This window comes from Megascapheus bottae, chromosome 7 (assembly GCF_031878675.1).
Source record: "Megascapheus bottae isolate mThoBot1 chromosome 7, mThoBot2.hap1, whole genome shotgun sequence".
In the NCBI taxonomy this organism is placed as follows: Eukaryota; Metazoa; Chordata; class Mammalia; order Rodentia; family Geomyidae; genus Megascapheus; species Megascapheus bottae.
The window spans coordinates 5,958,970-5,979,907 of NC_143515.1; the positions used below are offsets into that span (position 1 = coordinate 5,958,970).

General features: G+C 38.5%; 1 pseudogene; it reads left to right on the plus strand.

Moving 5' to 3' along the window:
- Positions 1-15,700: 15,700 nt before the first annotated feature.
- Positions 15,701-16,445, plus strand: LOC150060206 (small ribosomal subunit protein eS6 pseudogene; annotated as a pseudogene).
- The last annotated feature ends 4,493 nt before the right edge of the window (positions 16,446-20,938 follow it).

Here is a 20,938-nt window from a genome sequence, read left to right on the forward strand (position 1 = left end):
CCTACCAAAGCTGCCTTCAAACCTCAATCCTCAGCTCTCAGCCTCAGGAGTAGCTAGGATACAGGCCTGAACCACCCTTGTCATACTGTGTGGGCAGTTCTTAAATTATATTCGGATGTTAAAGGCTCCAACTTCTTTCCTCTCTTACTCCTAGCTGTCCGTTTCTGTGAACTCCAGATTCCATTTTTTGGTCTTCTTAGCGAATAAGGAAGTTATTAATTTCATAAGATCAGATGCTATATTAACTGTAATCATAATGCTTCAAACACTGAATATGAGTCACAGCCCAATAAACATATCTGATTCATGGAACCTTATGTTAAGTGAGACTCTTTCTTTGCCTGTTCTCTAAATTAGCTAGTATCACTAAACTTGCAAAAGATTCAAAAAGCTCTGAATAGTACAGATTAGTTTTCTTTCTTTAAAATTATCTTTTTTTCATATATTTGTATTGTAATTAATAGAAGGGTTACATTATATTTGCCAGATAGAAGGTGCATTAATTCACATACATTGATTCCCGTTCTCATGTCGTGGTCCCCATTTCCCTCCCCCACACCCTCACCCCTCATCTTGTTTTCCCCCCTTCCCTATCCAATTTCAAATAACCAAATACAAATATATCCCATATATCAGATAAGAAAGTGAGATACTGTAACAATATGAGATAATCAGGGATAGCAAAAGAGATGAGAGATAACAGTACATTAAGGACAAAAATCATTCATTATATGGCTTTTGTTTCTATATCCTAGAGGTCCTTTCTTTTAGCATCATACTATCTGGCCTTATGCATCTTGGTTTTGCTCTATTGCAAATCTCTGCTATGTGAGCCCAAAGTTTCTACTGATTATGAAAAATGAAGGAAACCATTGAGCCTATGTTCCTTTGAGGCTGGCTTACTTCACTTAATATGATTTTTTCTAAGTCTTTCCATTTCCTAACAAATGGGGCGATGTCGTTCTTTCTGACAGCAGCATAGAATTCCATTGTGTACAAATACCACAACTTGTTGATCCACTTATCAACTGAGGGACATCTGGATTGCTTCCATATCTTTGCTATGGTAAATAGTGCTGCAATGAACATCGTTGTGCCTGTGGATTTAGTATGCCCTTGTTTCTGGACAATTGGGTAAATGCCTAGTAGTGGAATTGCTGGGTCATAGGGGAGCTCTATGTTTAGTCTTTTGAGGAACTGCCATACTGCTTTCCATAGTGATTGAACAAGTTTTCACTCCCACCAACAGTGTAGTAGTGATTCCTCCTGGCCACATCCCTCCAGCATCTGTTGTTATTAGTCTTCTCGATCCTGGCCATTCTAACTGGAGGAAGGTGGAATCTTAGAGTTGTTTTGATTTGCATTTCTTTTATGACCAGAGATGTTGAACATTTCTTCATGTATCTATAGGCCATTTTTATTTCTTCTTCAGAGAAGACTCTCTTTAAGTCTTTGGCCCATCTTTTAATGGGATGGTTGTTACTTTGGAGATTAGTTTTGGAGTGATTTAATTTTTTGAGATGTTGATATATTTTAGATCTGAGGCCTTTGTCTGTTGTATGGTTAGTGAAGATCTTCTCCCATTCTGTAGGCTTCCTAATTAAACTTTTAAAACCCTGAAAAAGGAAATTAAAGCAGAACTGAGGAAATGGAAAAACCTCCCATGCTCCTGGATTGGAAGAATCAACATCATGAAAATGACAATCTTGCCAAGGGCTATCTACAAATTCAACACAATACCCATCAATATCCCAATGGCATTCTTTAAAGAAACAGAAGAGGCAATTCAAAATTTCATATGGAATAATAAAAGACTCCGTATAGCAAAAGCACTTCTTAGCAGAAAGAACAGCGCCGGAGGAATTTCAATACCAAACTTTAGACTCTATTACAGAGCTATAATTATCAAAACAGCTTAGTACTCGCACAAGAACAGGCCTGAAGACCAATGGAATAGAACTGAGGACCCAGATATTAAACCACAGACCTATGGCCACCTAATCTTTGACAAGGGAGCCAAAAAAAATAGAATGGAAGAAAGACAGCCTCTTCAACAAGTGGTGCTGGCAGAACTGGTTAAGCACCTGCAGAAAACTAAAGTTGGATCCTTCTTTGTCACCCTGCACTAGAATTAACTCCAAATGGATCAAAGACCTCGAGGTAAAAGCAGACACACTGAAAACTTTACAAGAAAGAATAGGAGATGCAATAGGCCTCCTTGGCACAGGTCAAAACTTTCTTAATCAAGACCAAGAATCACAACAAATCAGAGAAAGGCTGGATAAGTGGGACTGCATTAAACTGCAGAGCTTTTGTATGGGAAAGGACATAGCTAGTAAACTAATTAGGAAACCTAAAATTATCTTTTAAACAGTTGTGCCAAGAGATTTCAATTCAATGTAATGTATCTTTAATATTTAAGAAAGTATCTCTGTTATTAAAAATATAACCACTATTAGGGTCTGGTGACTCGTATATGTAATCCTAACTACTCAGGAAACTGAGATCTGAGGATCAAGCTTCAAAGCCAGACTGGTCAAACATAACTAAAGAGACTTTTACATCTAATTAGCCAGCAAAAATCCTGAAGTGGTATGTGATTCAGGTGGTAGAGCACCAGACTTGAACAAAAAAGCTAAGGGAAGGTGGATACCAGTGACTCATGCCTATAATCCTTGCTACTCAGGAGACTGAGATCTAAGGACTATCGTTCAAAACCACTCAAGGCAGGAAAGTCTATGAGATTCATCTCCAATTAAGAAGTAGAGCTGTAGCTCAAGTGGAAGAGCACTAGCTTTGAACTCAGGGAGAGTACCCAGGCCCTGAGTTTAAGCACCAGTACCAATACAAAATAGCCCTCAATATTACCATTTGACAATATTTATACCTGATTATTGTTTTCTCTATGCACTCTTTCTTACTGGTTTGATTGAGTATATCATGATCAGCTCTAGACATTTTCACATGGCTTTCATAAACATCATATTGAGTATATGCACCATGGCATTAAGTAAGAATTCAACAACATATAGCCAATTCCAGAATTCTTGACTATCAGCTGTTGTCTATCTTCCCAGCATTGAAAAATAGACAGCAACAAATTCTTCACTGTCACAAATTACTTGGCTAAAGCTACCACGACGTATGACCTTCTATTCTGACACATCCCCCCATCCCCTGCAGTCTTCACTCTCTATAATTTGCAACAATTGTTAAAAAGAAGTAAGATTTTTAGCCAATCACCATGGTTCACGCCTGTAATCCTATCAACTCAGGAGGCTAAGATCTAGATGATCACTAATAAAGCCCAGCTTGGCAGAAAAGTCTATGCTACTCTATCTCCAAAATGACTACCAGAAATCCAGGATGGAGTGTGAGTTAAGTCGTAGGTGACAGCCAACCATATAAGCTAAGCAAGGTCTAGGCCCTGAGTTCAAAATAGAAGAAAGGGAAGGAAGGGAGGGAGGGAGAGAAGGAGGGAAGAAGAATAGAAGGAAGGAAGAAGTAAAGAGAGAACAAAAGAAAAAAGGAAAGTGAAAACAAAAGAAGAGATACTACTAGCTTTCACAGTGATTATTTGGAAAGAAAATATTGTTAATACAAGGTGTGACTGTTATTCTTAATGTACTGTTATTTCTCATCGTTTTTGTTGTCACTTGGTTATCTCATATTTTCACAGAATCTTATACTGTTATCTGATATATTGTATATGTTTATTTGATTATTTGAAATAGGACAGAGAAGGGGGAAAATAAGATGAAGGGGGGAGGGAAATGGGGGACATGAGAAGGGGTAGCAATGATTGTTAAGTAATGCACCTTCTATCTGGAGAATATAATGTAACCCTTCTATTAATTACAATAATATGTATATAAAGAAATATGTTATTTCCTTGTGGGCTTACTTTTTAATAAACAACATCACTTTGTAAAAACAAGAAACTATTGTTAATGCAAGGGCTTTTTTCTTCTTTCTCTTTTTTCCATATCATGAATATTTTCAGAAATATGGCATTGCTTCTAATGGAATATGGAAATATTTCTATAGCATATGAAAATGAAGTCTGTCCTTACACTCTGAACCTCATGAACTCCTGGCCTTTCAGTAGCTAGCATACAAGGGACCACAAGTAATTTTTCACCGAGTACAAGAGAACAAGTTGCTTCACAACAGCTTTATCATCCTAATTTTCAATGCTATTATCATCAGATGATTTGTGGCTGGAAAGAAAAGAAAAATGGCCTTCCCATGCCTATTTTACCTCAACCTTTGAAAAGGAAGCTTTCATGAGAAAACAAATTTATTTTCCAACCTAGAGAAAACATGGTTCCAATTACAGAAATCACAGAAGTGAAAAATCTCTTTAGATGTTCACAGCGGTTAGTTAGCAAAAGACTTGCGGGGTTGTATGTTTATTTAGTTACTGGATTTCAGACATTGTTGTTCTTTCATAACAAATAGTTTTCCTTTAAAAAAGGTCACCCAAACATCATTCTTCTATCTGCCACTTCCTGTTTCCTTCAGCAATTTCAAACCATCCTTTTGCATGAGCCTAGAGCTGTCTCACCTACTCGGAGGCCTTGTATCTCAAGTGCTGATTCTTTTTTTTATTGCCACTCCTAGGTCTTGAAATCAGGACCTGAACTTTCTCAAGGCTAGTGCTCTACCACTTGAGTCACAGCATCACTTCAGGCTTTTTCTGCATATGTGGTACCGAGGAATCAAACCCAGGGCTTTGTGCGTGCCAGGCAAGCACTCTACCACTAGGCCGCAAATACTTTAAAAAAATGAATTTCTCTCTGCTATGAAAAATTGCAAGTTAAATAATGCATGTGAAGTACTCACAAGAAAACCCAACGCTGGTGGCTCACATTTGTAATCCTAGCTTTTCAGGGAGCTGAGATAAAAGGATCAGAATTGAAGTTCAAAGACAGCTCATGCAAGGAAAGTCTAAGAGACTCTGATCTCCAATTAAGCAGAAAATGCCATCAGTAGAGTCATGATTCAAGTGGTGAACCCACGTTCTGTGGGCTCAGACTTCGGGGTTCCTGAAGGCAGGACTTTTGGATCTATCCTCAGTACCGGCCTCAAATTTTCGATAGAATTAGTGTCAGTGTATGGTTATGATGCTTAAGTCTGAAAGAAGCTGGAAATATAAGTCAGAACCCTCACCTTCCCAGCAAGTGCTGTGGGAGCCCAACATTCTGTCAGCTGTGATTCTTAGGAACTCTGAGTGGTAGCAGGAAGGCAGAAGGAGGAAGTAGATTCAGATGCAAAAGCCCAGAGGAAGGAAACAAAACCAGGGGAGAGTCAACTTCTCCCATAAGAACATTTTCTTTTTAATTGTATGCAATTGTAACTTTATTGGGGAACATTTAATTTTACCTGTGTTTATGTGGTAAAACATTGTCATTCATTTATTTGCTGGGCATATTGCTTCCCCATCCCCTACTCTGAGTCATGGATGGAATCCAGAGCCTCAGGCATGCTGTTCAGCAGGTGGCTTTGAAGGGAATGCTCATTTCACTGTGGGTCAAGGCAGTTAAAAGCAAATGTGAATGAATACTCTGTCCCCCTTCTTTTTCTTGTACAAAGCACTGAGATTCTTTTTCTTTATTATTATTATTTTATTCTCAGGATAATGTATAGAGGGTTACAGTTACATTCACCAGGTAGTAGGTGCATTACTTCTCATACATTGATACCCCTTCTCATGTTTTTGTCCCCATTTCCTTCCACCCACTCCTCCCAATCATCTTGTTTTCCCCCCTTCCCTTTCCTATGAGAGATTCTTTTTCTTGTACCAGCACTAAGATTCTATCTCACCCAGTAAAAATGTCCATCACCTAAATATGAACAACCCCAAGTGCTGGAGGAAATGTAGGGAACGAGGAACCCTATTATATTGGTGGGAATATGAACTAGTGCAACCACTATGGAAAGCAGCTTGGCTATTTCCCAAAAACAAAGCCAAGAACTACTTCGTGATCCCGTGATACCTCTCCTGAGTATTTACCCAAAAGATGACAAGTCAGGATACAGTGAAGACACTTGCACATCCATGTTCATTGAGGTACTGTTACCATAACCAATTTATGGAAACATTCCAGATGCCCTACGAAGAATGAATAGATTGGGACGATGTAGTTTATATATACAACTAAGCTTTATTCATCTGTCAAGAATACTACTATGTCATTTGCAGGAAAATGGATGGACCTGGAAAACTGTTTGTTAAATAGAATAAATAAGACACAGAGAGACAAAAATTGTGAGCTTTTTTCACATGTGGAAGTTTGACCTATATAATAAACATATTTGGAAACACACACAGGGTCATATGTATATATATATATATATATACATAAACATATTTTCTTAAGGATGGTATATGCAGGGAAGGTTTGCAGTGGTATATCACCTTCAACCAACTAATAGCTTAATTAAATGAATACCAGAAAATTGAGACATGTGTTGCTGGGATAAGGCTTGTCAAGAAGGGGTGGGGGGAAAGGGGCAGACAAGTGGCTCATGCCTATAATATCAGCTAGGCAAGAAGCTGAGAGCTGGCGAGTCTAGTTTGAAGGCATTTTCCACACTTCGATATGTTACATGCATCATTTGTTTTGTCAGTCTTGGGGCATGAATTCAGGACCTGGGCACTATCCCAAAGCTTTTTATGGTCCAGGTTAGCACTCTACTACTTTGAAAAATGTCTAACTAATAACACCTATTAGAGTTGTGGGAGAGTGAGTGTGTGAATTGTAATGCGTTCATATCATTGAGCATGTCACAACAGTAAAACCTAAGTCCACTGACATGACACCACTTAAAAACAAATTGTGGAACAAAAAAAAGGGGAAGAGAAATAACATAGTACCTTAAGAACAACAATCACACAAGATAAACCTCTTGTTTCCATATCCTAGATTTCAGTTCCATTTACATTTCCTTTTGGACAGTGTTACCCCCGCCCTAACTTTGTGTCACTGCTTCTTTGTTCTCTGGGCTCTTGAGTTCATGTGTGGTATGCAAGGCAGTACTTCCTATTAGGAAGACTATTGAATTGCATAATTTATTATATTATACAACTTATTAATGAGCAAATGAATAGGTAAGACAAAAAGATCGCTAGAGAAACATACATCTTAATAACTAGAAAAGTATCGCTAAAAGCTGAAACTGGAGGTGTGATTCAAGTGATGATAGAGTAGTATCCTTGAGTGAAAAAGGCTCAGCTACAGTGTCCAGGCCCTGAGTTCAAGCCCCAGTACTGGAACTAATAAAGTAAAATAAATAAATATTTTGTTGCTAAAAGAATACCAAAAGTGGAAAACAGGTGGCTCATACCTATAATCCTAACTACTCAGGAGGCTGAGATCTAAGAGTTGTGGTTTCCTGCTAGCCTGGGCAGGAAAGTCTGTGAGAGACTTACCTCCAATGAACCGCTAAAAATGCTGAAAATGAAGCCATGGCTCAAGTGATAGAGCACTAGCTTTGAGGGGAAAAAAAAGCCTGGGGACAGTGGCTAGATCATGAGTTCAAACTCTAAGACTGGCACAAGGGGAAAAAAAAGAATTGAGTGAAAATCAGCATTTTTCAGTAGGCTGAATCTTTCTGCTAGAGCACAGCCTTCCCTTGGTATTGATGGCTGCTGACTGATCAGGGCAGCCATTCCTAAAGTTGATGTGGCTGTGGCCATTTCCCGAAAGACAACAATGAGGTTTTCTGCATCATTTTCTTTCAGGCAGTATTTCTGTGCAGCGTGTGATGCTGTCAGATAACATTTTCTGGGAAGTATGATTTCTTTAAAATGGGGCAATGTGTTGCATTATCAAGTAGGTTTATGCAACATTTCAAACCCTTTTTTGTGGTCTCCTTGTCAATATCAGGGACTCCTTCACCAGAGCATCCCATCCCAAGAAGCCGCATTCTTTATTCCCCCACAAGAAGCTGCTCTTCATCTGTAAAAGTTTTACCGTGAGATGGAAGCCATTGGTCACATCCACCTACTGTTTCTAATTCTAGTTCTCTCACTATTTCATTGGTTTATTTGTCCTCCACTGAAATCATGAGGCCTTCCAATGCATTCAAAGGAAATGTAATCCATTTTGTGCAAACTCCTATGATTGTTAGCATCTTGCTCCTCTCCTGTGAATCATACACTTTTTAATAGCCTCTTGAATAGTAAATGTAGAACCTTGAATACAGCTGTGAAAACCTACTGCTCAGAATAAGTTTTCCCTTTAAAATAAAGCAGCTAATTGACAATACACTTGATTACCTAAGAACTCTGAAGGAGATGGACAATGACACTAATATGGATATCTTTTCCTTGCCTTTTCTTTCTTTCTTTCTTTCTTTCTTTCTTTCTTTCTTTCTTTCTTTCTTTCTTTTTTTTTTTTTCGCTGATCATGGGACTTGAACTTAGAACATAGGAGTTCCTGAGTGTCCCTGAGAGCTCTGCCATTTTAAGCCACAGTTTCACTTATGGTTTTCTAGTAATTAATTGGAGATAAGAGTCTCACAGACCATTCTGCCTGGGGTGGCTTTGAACCATCATACTAATACAGAAGCTCCCTGAGAAGCTGAGTAGCTTTCATGCTTACTATGATAGCATCCATTTTATAATATCCATACACAACATCCACACATAATATCAATTATTAATGAGCTGCCTACCTAAATATAAAGGTTACAACAGTGAAGCCTTTAAAGAAAATCTTCACAGGTTTGTAGTAAGCAGACTTATTAAACGTCCTTAAATGACAAAAATATTGATTAATCATGATCTATTCAACTCCACAGATATCAAGGGTATGAAAAGGAAAAAAAACAGAACTGATTGAAGTGCTTATAATATATAAGCAACAATATTCTTATCTACCATAGAGAGATAGATACAGAGGTTCAGAGATAGAGACAGGCAAGCAGGCAGCTAGATAGTACAAATACTAGGGCTTGAACTCAGGGCTTCATGCTCTTGCTTGACTTTTCTAGTCAAGATTGGCTCTTTATCAGATGAGCTACACCTGTACTTTTGGCTTTTTGTTGTTTAATGGGAGATAAATCTCATAGACTTTCCTGCCTAGGGAAGCTTTGAACTTGAATCCCCATATCTTAGCCTCCTGAGTAAGGCATGAGCCACAGGTGTTGGGCCATTTTAAATTATTTACACACACACACACACACACACACACATATATATATATTTGCACATACATGTACATATATATTCAGTTGTGGGGCTTGAACTCAGAAGACAGTCTCTGAGCACTGTCCCTGAGCCTCTTTGTGCTCAAGGCTAGAGCTCTACCATTTAAGCCACAGTGACACTTCCAGTTTTTGAGTAGTTAATTGAAGATAAAAGTCTCATAGGGTCTTTTCTGCCTGGGCTGACTGCGTCCTGAGTAGCAAGGATTGTAATCTTGAGTAGTTAGGATTACAGGCTATATATTACAGGCTATATATACAGAATATATTTTAAATGCCTCTGCATCAGTAAGAAAAATCCAAGTATCTCAATAGAAATCTGAGCAAAATATCGAATAGACACTTTAAAAGAAAAACACTGAAATGATAATCATTCAATATCTGAAAAAGTTAAAATATTTACAAGACTTCACAACTATTAAGGAAATTAGAATCCAAGCCAAAATGAAATGTCAAGATAATATCTACCAGAAGAGTGAAAATGAAAAAGGGAGAGAATACCAAATATTAGTGTAAACTTTTAACAACTAGAAGCATTTCAGATAGGAGCCCATGCAGATCCAACTACTCTCAGAGACCAATTCATGAAGCTCCTGGGATTCATCCTTCCCAGGTTTGTAACCAGAGGAAATGCCTTTATCCACAGACATGTTCAAGGCTATGGATGGCAGCTCCATATATAGCAGCATAAAACTAGAAATTGTCCTACTGTCCATTAGCAGCATTAAAATTTGATTTTGTGAAAGTCCATTGGGTTATCTAGGATTCATATTTCTGTATACGTATTCTATTTCATTTTAGAGGAATCTTTGAATCCATGTTGTGTATGAGGCTGGTTAGCCTGTGCATGCTGGAAAAAAAACCTCAGAGTAATTTCTCAAGGAAGACTATACTAGTCCATTGCTTCATGTTAACTTCACAGGTCTCAAAAACTGTTGGCCTTTATTTTAGTTACTGACGGTGACAAACCAGACAATCTGGTTGGATTAATAGAAAATGTTGTACCATGAAGCTAAAACAATTATGTGGTCGTTGTTTAGCTATATTTAGAACAAATGTCTCATTCTCTGGGATTCTTGGAAACAAGGAGGAAATGCTCATGACTTTAATAATATGTGTTCTTGTTTAACTGGCTTCTCCTGGTAAAGACCTTTCCATGTCCTTTCTCATTTGAGCCTCATGTGTTTAATCTCATTTTTGCTGACTGGGAAATGGAGATTCACAATCTCAATGAGATCTCAGCCAAGGCCACAGAGCTAAGTGGCAGAGCTAAAAACAACAAAAATCAAAATCCAGCTGAAAGTCCAAATGAACTTTTCTACTTTTATGAAGCATTAGCATGATTACAGTTGCTTTGAAATAAATAGTTGCTTTGAAATACTTGAGAAAAGCCAGGTATCATTCACACTTGTAATTCAAGCTACCAAGGAGGCTGAAACCTCACAACTGTAGCTCGTGGGTGGTGTCCAGGCCCTGAGTTCCAGCTCCATAACTGACAAGAAATTAAGAAAGAAAGAAAGAAAGAAAGAAAGAAAGAAAGAAAGAAAGAAAGAAAGAAAGAAAGAAAGAAAGAAAAGAAAGAGAAGAGAAAGAGGGGCAAAAGAGAGAAAGAGGGGCAAAAGAGAGAAAGAGCGGGGAAAGAAGAAAGGAAGGGAAGGAAGGAAGGAAGGTCATTTAACTCGTATTTTCTTTCCAAACACCCACTCTAGGCAAGTGCACTCTAAACTATGAGTCAGCCATGAAGCTTACTTTTCTGAGGCAGTAGAAGAATTTGGCACTGAAAACAGGACTAGATGTCCTCAGGAAGCCAGTCAGTGCCTAGCTGGGTGCATAATGCCCCTTTCAGAGATGTCTGGCTCTGTCACTTACCTCTGCTCCCCTGAGAGCATGCCTTCTCATTCTTATAATGAGGAATCCTTGTGTTCCTAATGTCATTCATGTTCACTTAGAAAATTGGCTGAGGCCCAAACCCCAGCTTGTAGTGTAGTTCCTCTTTATACACAAAGCTCCAGTTTTATAACATGGTTGCTTATTAGAGAACACTGAGAAATTCCAACATTTTCTGAGTATCCTCAGCCAGACAATCCTATGATCTATATGGTCCGTTTCTTACTTGCCCTGATCAGACACCCATCTTCAATGTCTCCCAGCCAGATTGTTTACAGAGATAGCTGTGTACATTGTATATGCTCCTGAAGGATTAATGTAAGAAAGAGATCTAACTAGGTATAGCAAGACTCTGTCACCAGGGAATCCTTTAGAAGAGCAAATTGAATAAGAAAATGCAGGAAACCCAACACTTCTACACTGCAGTTGGATATGGTTGAATCTGTTCCCTAAGGACATGTGTCTTGGAAGCTGTAGGTGAAAGGTAATAGAACCATTCATTCAGAAGTGGAGCCCAGCCAGGCCCTGGTAGCTCAGACCTAAAATCCTAGATGCCCAAGAGTCAGCCTGGGCAAACAAATCTGAAGAGACTCTTATCTCCAATTAACCACCAAAAGCCATAAGTGGAGGCGTGGTTCCAATGGTAGAGCAACAATATAAGTTTAAGCCCCTGGAATTGGTCCACACACAACAAAAAGAAGTGGAGCCTCTTGGGAGGTCATTAGATTATGAAGGGAACTCCTTTAGAAGAAACTAATGTATTTCTGTTGAGATTCTTAATAATTCTTACAAGAGGGTTAAAAAAGTGAGAATACTGGCCCCTCACCATTCTCTGGCTTCCTGACTCATTTGTGATCCTTCTCATATATGCTGGCATCCTTCATTCTGTGATACAGCCAGGAAGAATCGTTGCCAGACTGGTACCATGCTGTGTGACCTTTGTGACCAACGTCCAAAGTTATAAACAAATCTCTTTTCCTTGTTCTATCTGTCCCCAATATTTTGTTATAGTAACACAGAATTAATGAAATACTTTCTTTACACTTTACTTTGTGCAAGAGTATCTGGAATTATCACACCATTTCAAAGAAACTGCTTTTATTTTATCCGGATTCCAATGCTTTTATAGCAAGTAAAATAAAGATGTTTGAAGACAAGCAGCAAATGTCTCATTTAATACATGATATACTGCTATGTATTCTTAGATTTAGGATAAACACAACGGTGTCTGAAAAAATATATCATTAATATTGCTTTCTCTTGAATTGTTCTAGCAAAACGGATCAGATGTGGAAAAAATCCAGAACACTTAAATTAAAATATTAAATTAAATAGGCAGAAAAGCAAATGAAGAAGAAATTAAAAAGTAGATTAAAATGAGAAGGAAGAAATCAAGGAATTATTTGAGGGAATTGTGAGGTGATGCACACATCTATTCATTTAGAAAATTCCAACAGCATCTACCCTGAAAATAATTCTGAGACTAACTTAAAGTTTGGGGATTGGTTTGATTTGATGTGATTTTGTAGTGCTAAGGATGAAACAGTAATCTAGTTTTTAGGTTCCTTAAAGGTTGAATAACTGCATTTTCCCACATTTTTTGCACATTTCTAAAGCATCCGAGGTAAATGGCCAACAACAAAGGGGCTGGCATGAGGAGTTCATATCATAGTCCCTGAGCCAATGAGAGAGGCCCCATCAACTGCTGTCAGTGGTCCTCACTACTTAAGAGGCTGAAATCTGGAGCTCACAATTCAAAGACAATCTGGGTAGCTAAATCAACAGACACATCTTTAACCAGCACAACCCCAGAACTGGAAGCATATTCAAGTGACCTAGTGTCAGCCAGGAGCAGAAAATGAAGCCACACAAGAACACAAGAACCTGAGTTTAAGCCACAGTACTGACACAAAACCGAACAAAATAAAAACCAAACTGTACAGCCACAGGAATGCTCAGTCTGACTAGGGAAGCAAACAACTGGAGGCTATGATAGCTTCCTACCAGCAGCCTGCAACAAAGGTGTTTCTGTGACTCACCCATGAAGAGCAAGCAGCCATTGGTACTCAGTTTCCCCTAGACTTCCCGAATGGGAGTAGGAAGTCCTCTAGCCATGTTCCTTGGAATGAAGCCAGATTACTCATGCACAGGAAGGTGTTTCCCAAATCCCAAGTGTGCAGAAGGAGCTGTTATTTTCGGTTAATCCTCATCCTTATGCTATTATGAAAGCGCGACCATTTTCAGGGAAAAGCCTGAAACCATTGTGGAGTTGATGCTCTGGTGTGTTGTAAGTTAGATTTTTATCTGTAAGTCTTGAAAGTGAACCACTGGTTATGATTCAAACTCTCAGTCCCAAACTCCCTCAGTTGGCTTTAACTAACTCAGCATATCCTTCAGAATTTTCTAGAAATTTGAACATGTAAAAAGAGATTCCTATATTCTTAGTTTTCATGAAATGTTATTTATATACTATAAAATTCTCCCCTTTAAAAATGTTAAATGCTGGGCACATCTGTAATGGGCCCACATCTGTAATCTTTGCTGAGGTTGAGATCTGAGGATCATCGTTCAGAGCTAGTCTGGACAGAAAAGACTATAAGAATCTTATCTCCAATTAACCACCAAAAAGTCAGAAGTACACTGGATATATATATATATATATATATATATATATATATATATATATAATGAGTGAAATTATTGAGTCATATGATAACTCCGAATTAAACATGTTGAAGAAGAATCCAAACTGTTTTACTAAGTGACTGCACTATCTTACATTACTGGTGGTGATGGAGTATTCTAGCATTTATTATTTCCATGTTTTTACACTATTCACACTAATGTGTATAGGAGGTAGGCTTTTAGTATGTTCTGATTTGAATTCCTTAATGACTAAATGTTGACTATCTTTTACATTTGCTTCTTGGCCATTTGAATGTTTTCTTTGGAGAAATATCTGCTTCATTTTTGGTCAGTTCTGGGGCTCAAACTCTGGGCTTGGGCATTGACTCTAAGCTCCTTTTTGCTCAATGTTATATTAGTCCTCAAATCTCAGCCTCCTGAGTAGCTAGGATTACAGGTGTGAGCCACCAATACTCTCTTTTTGATTGTTTTTCTTGCTTGATTTCTATAGCTACAACATCTAGTATAAGAATTCTAGTTAAATAGAAGTAGTGAGAACAAATACCCTTCTCTCCATGCTGACAGCAAAGACAAAGCAGTTATAGTCTGTCACTAAAGATAATACTAGATTTGGGGTTTTCACAGGAGCTGACTTTCCAGGTCAGAAGTTTTCTTCTATTCCTACTCTGCCATTTTTTAAATAATGGAAGGGAGATGGGGTTTGTCAAGTCTTTGTTTGCATCTACTGACATAATAATGTATTTTTTCCTGAATAGTTAACTGAATAGTTAATATAATGCATGACACTGTCTTGGAAATGTTGAAAATCCTTGTATTTTTTTTTTTGCCAGTCCTGGGCTTGAGCTCAGAACCCGGGCACTGTCCTTGGACTTTCTCAAGACTAGAGCTCTACCACTTGAGCCTCAGCATCATTTCTGGCTTTTTTTCTGTGTACATGGTATGGAGGAATCGAACCTGAGTCTTTGTGCATGGTAGGCAAGCACTCTACCAAACTCCCAGCCCCTGTATTTTTAAGATAACTCCATTTTGTCATGCTGCTATTCTACTTGGTTTGGGTTTCTAATATTTCTGAATGAAGTGGGAGGTTTTGTGTATGTATTCATAAATTTCTCCATTTTATTTCTTCTAGGTTCAAATATCAGAGCAATCATGGCCTCATAGAATGAATTGGCAAATGTTCCTTCCTCTCTGCTTTTTAGAAATATGTCAAAAATAAAATGAGACAAGAGAATTGTAGGTGTAAATTTTTAAAACCATTTTTGAAAGATGAAGTGTCAATACTGAGTGAGACTTATTTAACCTAGTAATATTACTTATACTTTGTTCTACATAGAATATTGCATAAATAAGCCCTATGTAGATAGTAGAAGCATATTTCCTAGCAGTATTTACAGTCTCCCTAGAAGCCATCAGCAATGGTTTGGGGCCTCACTTCTGGGCTGCCTTCTGTTCCCACTCTGGCTCCATTACAATTTGCAATAACGAAAGTTACACAGTGTACAGCATACACACACACACACACACGCACGCACGCACACACACACCTTTGATAACATTTTAAACTGTGAATTATTATTAGTTATCAAGCCAACAATTCTTTTAAATAAAATGCTGAACAAGGCTGGGCCTCAAAGTTACTCAGCTTTATAAGGATAGTTTATTAAGTATAAATATATACACACATATATACTTGTAAGAGTATAGCCATCCCTTGATATCTACAGAGTAATGTTTCCAAGACCCCCTCAGAATTCCCACTTTCTGACATGCACAAGCCCCTTTCAAGAAATGATATAGAATTAAAAATAGCCTACTCACATGTTTTGTATATTTTAATAATCTCTAAATTGCTAATAAAGCCTCATACAATGTAAATGCTACATAAGTAGCTACTGTACTATGCCATGTAGGGAAGCTGACATGAAAAGAGCATATGCGGAGCAGCTGCTTCCACATGAAGCTGAATATCTCCTTCCCAGCCACTGGCTGTCAGAAACTCATCGAAGTGGACGATGAACGCAAACTCTGTACATTCTGTGAGAAGCCTATGGCCACAGAGGTTGTCGCTGATGCTCTGGGTGAAGAATGGAAGGGCTGTGTGATCCGAATCAGTGGTGGGAAGGACCAACAAGTTTTCCCATGAAGCAAGGTCATGGTCGAGTCGCTTGCTACTGAGCAAAGGGCATTCCTGTTACAGACCAAGAAGAACCGGAGAGAGAAAGAGTAAATAAATCTGTTCGGGGTTGCATTGTGGATGCCAATCTGAGTGTCCTCAAGTTGGTTATTGTCAAAAAAAGGAGAAAAAGATATCGCTGGACTGACAGATACAACTGTACCACGCCAACTGGGACCCAAAAGGGCTAGCAGAATCCGCAAACTTTTCAATCTCTCTAGAGAAGATGATGTCTGCCAATACGTTGTTCAAAAACCATTGAACAAAAAAGGTTAAAAAACCCAGGAACAAAGCACTCAAGATTCAGCGTCTTGTTCCTCCACGTATCCTGCAATACAAACGCCACCGCATTGCTCTGAAGAAACAACGTACCAAGAACAACAAGGAGGAGGCTGCAGAATATGCTAAGCTTTGGGCTAAGAGAATGAAGGAAGCCAAAGACAAACGTCAGGAACAGATTGCCAAGAGGCGAAGGCTGTCTTCTCTGAGAGCTTCTTCTTCCAAGTCTGAGTAGAGTCAAAAATAAGAGTCTTTAAGAGTAATGAATAAATAAGACTTTAATTGTTAAAAAAAGAGTATATGCATGTTCAACACATGCAATTTTTAATATATTTTTATTGTAATTAATAGAAAGGTTACATTATATTTGCCAGGTAGAAGGTGCATTACTTCACAAACATTGCTACCCCTTCTCATGTTTTTGTCCCCATTTCCCTCCCCTCGTCCCCTCCTCTCATCTTGTTTTCTCCCTTCTCTATCCTATTTCAAATAAACAGATAAACATATATACAAGACATCAGATAGCAAGGTAAGATACAGTAACAATATGAGATAACCAAGAGACAACAAAAGAAATGAGAAATAACATAGTACATTAAGAACAACATTATATGGAGCTTACAATTTTATCTAACTGCAACATTACATTTCTTCCCCAAGCCCATTCCCATGGCAACCATTCTCCTTTCAACTTCTATGTAATATTTTTTATAAATTATATGTATCAGTAAAATTCATATGGTACTTGGGTTTTTTTAACCTGCTTTATTTCATTTAACATAGATTAATACAATCAAAAAGATTCCATGACTTGATACAGGCTTTTTAAGAGATCACTTCTCAACATCTGCCCTTTCTGGACCTCTTTCAGCTGTTCTTGAATCTCTACTACTTGCTGTCACCCAATAGCCCTGGTGCTTTCTCTTCTTTTTGTCTGTCACGAGCTTTCTTTTTGAAAATGTTCATGTAAAATGTAATTACATCATTATTAGCAATCTCAGTTTATACGCAGAGACTGTTATTGATTGAATTTGCTAGTCCCACACGAATTTCTTTCATACATTTTGTATATTTCTTTTATGCTATAATGTAAATGTATTAATTTCTTTGTCCCCAAATAACCTATGAGCTCTGGTGGATAGGGACTAGGTCTCTTTTGCTCGCTACTCTGTCTCCAGTCTTTAGCACTGCATATGGAACTTAGGTGATTCAGTGCTTTGTTGAACGAATAACTGAGGAAAAGACACAACCTATCACTATTTGGTATCTTGGTACAAAAGATGAAAATGGTGAGGTGACAGTTATAGTGAAGATTCTACCATTACAACAAGTTTGTGTTCTGAGTAAAATGATAATTTTTTGACAAGGCATTGAATCTAGAAAATATTTCTTCCATAGCATGATGATTTCTGTTCATCCCCAGTGTCTAAGTCACCTAAACACTTACTGATGAGTTGAGGAATTCTTCTTATGATTAAGCAGTTTGTAAAAAGATGTTATGATTCCATAAGTCAGGTACAATGCTTCTGTCAATGTCACCCCTTACTTTGTACTTCCCCTTTTCCCCCTTCCATCCCCACCTCCAAGTTACATAGTTCAATTTTTACATAATGTGCATTGAATTCAATGACTGCATTTGCTCTGCATTCCCTCCTTCATTTGTGTAGAAGTGTTTATCTTCCTTGTATTCATTCTGATAAATAATACATCAGTTGTTCATAGGAGTTAACATTAGGATTCTCTCCCTTTAGTCAGTTTGTGTGTATATCCCGAGATCCCTATGTACAATATCATGCATGTTTATGGTTTAGATCTAGCTACCATTCTCCCTCATTAGTTACCTAACCAAGGACAATGTCCTAAATTGTGATGTAATTAAAAGCCATTCAAAATTCATCACTAAGAAATACTATCTTTGAGCTGGGTGAGATGACTCACTCCTGTAATCCTAGCTACTCCGGAGGCTGAGATCTGAGGATCACAGTTCAAAGCCAGCCCAGGCACTAAAGTCCATGGGACTCTCATCTCCAATTAACCACCAGAAAACCAGAAGTGGTGCTATGGCACAAGTAGGGCAGTAGCCTTGAGCTGAAGAGCTCAGGGACAATGCCCAGGCCCAGGGTTCAAGTTCCATGTCTGACAAAAAAAAAAAAAGAAAAGAAATATTATTTTGGCCAGCAGTTTGGCCTAGTAGTAGAGTGCTTGCCTAGCAGGTTTGATTCCTGAGTACCACATACATAGAAAAAGCTGGAAGTGGTGCTGTAGCTTATGTGGTAGAGCTCTAACCTTGAGAAAGCCAAGGACAGTGCTCAGGCCCTGAGTTCAAGCCCCAGGACTGGCAAAAAAAATGACTTTCCATCAAAGTGAATAAATAAATTCTCTTGGAAAAAAATGACATTAAAGAATTTGTGACTCAGACTTTTTTCATATATTTTTATTGTAATTAATAGAAGGATTGCATTATAGTCACCAGATAGAAGGTGCATTACTTCACAAACATTGATACCTTTCTCATGTCTTGGTCCCCATTTCCCTCCCCCACCCCACCCCTCATCTTGTTCTCCCCCCTTCCCTATCCTATTTCAAATAACCAAATAAACATAAATACAATATATCAGATAGCAAGGTAAAATACTATAATCATATGAGATAACCAAGAGACAGCAAAAGAGATGAGAGATAACATAGAACATTAAGGACAACAATCACTCATTATATGGCTTTTGTTTCTATATCCTAGAGGTCCTTTCATTTAGCGTCATATTATATGGCTTTATGTATCTAGGTTTTGCTCTATTGCAAATCTCTGCTAGGAGAGCCCAAGGTTTCTACTGATTATGACAAATGAGGGAAACCATTGAGCCTATGTTCCTTTGAGTCTGGCTTACTTCACATAATATGATGTTTTGGGATTTCTGGGTCATAGGGGAGCTCTATGTTTAGTCTTTTGAGGAACTGCCATACTGCTTTCCATAATGGTTGAACAAGTTTGCACTCCCACCAACAGTGTAGTAGTGATCCCTCCTGGCCACATCCCCTCCAGCATCTGTTGTTATTAGATTTCTTGATCCTGGCCATTCTAACTGGAGTGAGGTGGAATCTTAGAGTTGTTTTGATTTGCATTTCTCTTAAGGCCAGAGATGTGTCTATAGGCCATTTTTATTTCTTCTTCAGAGAAGACTCTCTTTAAGTCTTTGATCCATCTTTTAATGGGATGGTTGTTTCTTTGGAGATTAGTTTTGGAGTGTTTCAAATTTTTTAGCTGTGGTTAGACATGAGGCCTTTGTCTGTTGTATGGTTAGTGAAGATCTTCTCCTACTCTGTAGGCTTTCTAGTAAGTTTGCAAGCTATGTCCTTTGCCATACAGAAGCTCTGCAGTTTAATGCAGTCCCACTTATCCAGACTGTTGTTGCAAAACAGCAACAACAGCAACAAAAATGCACCCTGTAAAAGATACAACTTTTGTTGAAATGAAAGATTTAAAAGGCAAGGCTTTTAAGACTTGAAATTTGAAAATTGACATGGCTGTGTTGGCTTCTCCACACAACCTTCCTGCAGTAGTAGTGACCAGGAATGTGGCCTGTCTTGTGGGAGGAAGACAGAAAGAGGATCTGGGAGAAAGGGGAGTCTGGAGGTTGACTTTAAAGGAAAGGTGAGGTTAGGCTAAGCAGGTACAGGAGCTGGAAAGTTCTTCTGGAGAGGGAGCTTGGCATGACCCAAAGCACAAAGCTGGCTAAGCTGGCTGGGAGCAGGGACATTGATCAGGTACCCTGACCACGTGTGATTCAGGCCAGATAAGATTGGAGTGTGGTTTCTAACAGGTCAAGGTTTGACCTTCTTCTATCCAAAGCAATTTTCCCTAGTAAGCATTCCTTCTCAGCCTCACCACCACATTGCAGAATGAGGGGTAGACCACAGTCATAGAGAAAAAAATCAAGGCCAACAAAGGAAAGCTCTTTGGTTAGAACCCAGCGCAAAGGTTCTATTATAGTCAGAAAACAGTTGCCAAGAGCCATTCATCTGCCTGATATGTGCCCTACAAACTTTTTCTTTTGTTCTTAATAAAAATGTCAACTAACTGTTCAAGATCTCCTTCAGTGAAAAATCTGTAGGGAGTATTACATCTTTTCTAAATCTCTGGATCATATTAAATGCCTAACAATATTTTTTATAAATTGCATATTAAGTTGCTCATCTGTGTCTGTTGCTTGGTCATTACAGATTCAAACAAAAACAAACTGAAGTTTCTTTTCTATTTTTTCCTTTAGTTTATTATATACACATGTATATGTACTTGTTGTAAACGTGATGTATGGGGGTTGCAGTTACATAAATCAGGTAAAGAGTACATTTCTTTGGGGACAATGTCACTTCACAATGGAGCCTTTGGACTGGGGAAAACAAAGGGCAGTCTGGGAATGAAGAGGGAGGATCCTTAAGGAAATGGATCTTACAGAAGCCGCTGAGTTTAAGTTAGCCAGCGAGCTACAGAAGGGTCCTGCAAAGTTTCTGGGCTACTTCTACAGAGCACATGACTCTGAAGACCTGGCATAAGGCAGGACATGTAAAAAGCAGCAGCACAGGTTGGTGGTCCAGCGCCATTGCCTCTGATGGCCAGAGACTTCTGAGGGTTGGCAAAGGGGGCTCCTGGCCCCGCCATTCCTAAGCCATCAGTGGCGGAAAACACCTTTCCCCTCAGGGAGTGAACATCAATGCAAGCCTGAAGAAAATAGATTTTTT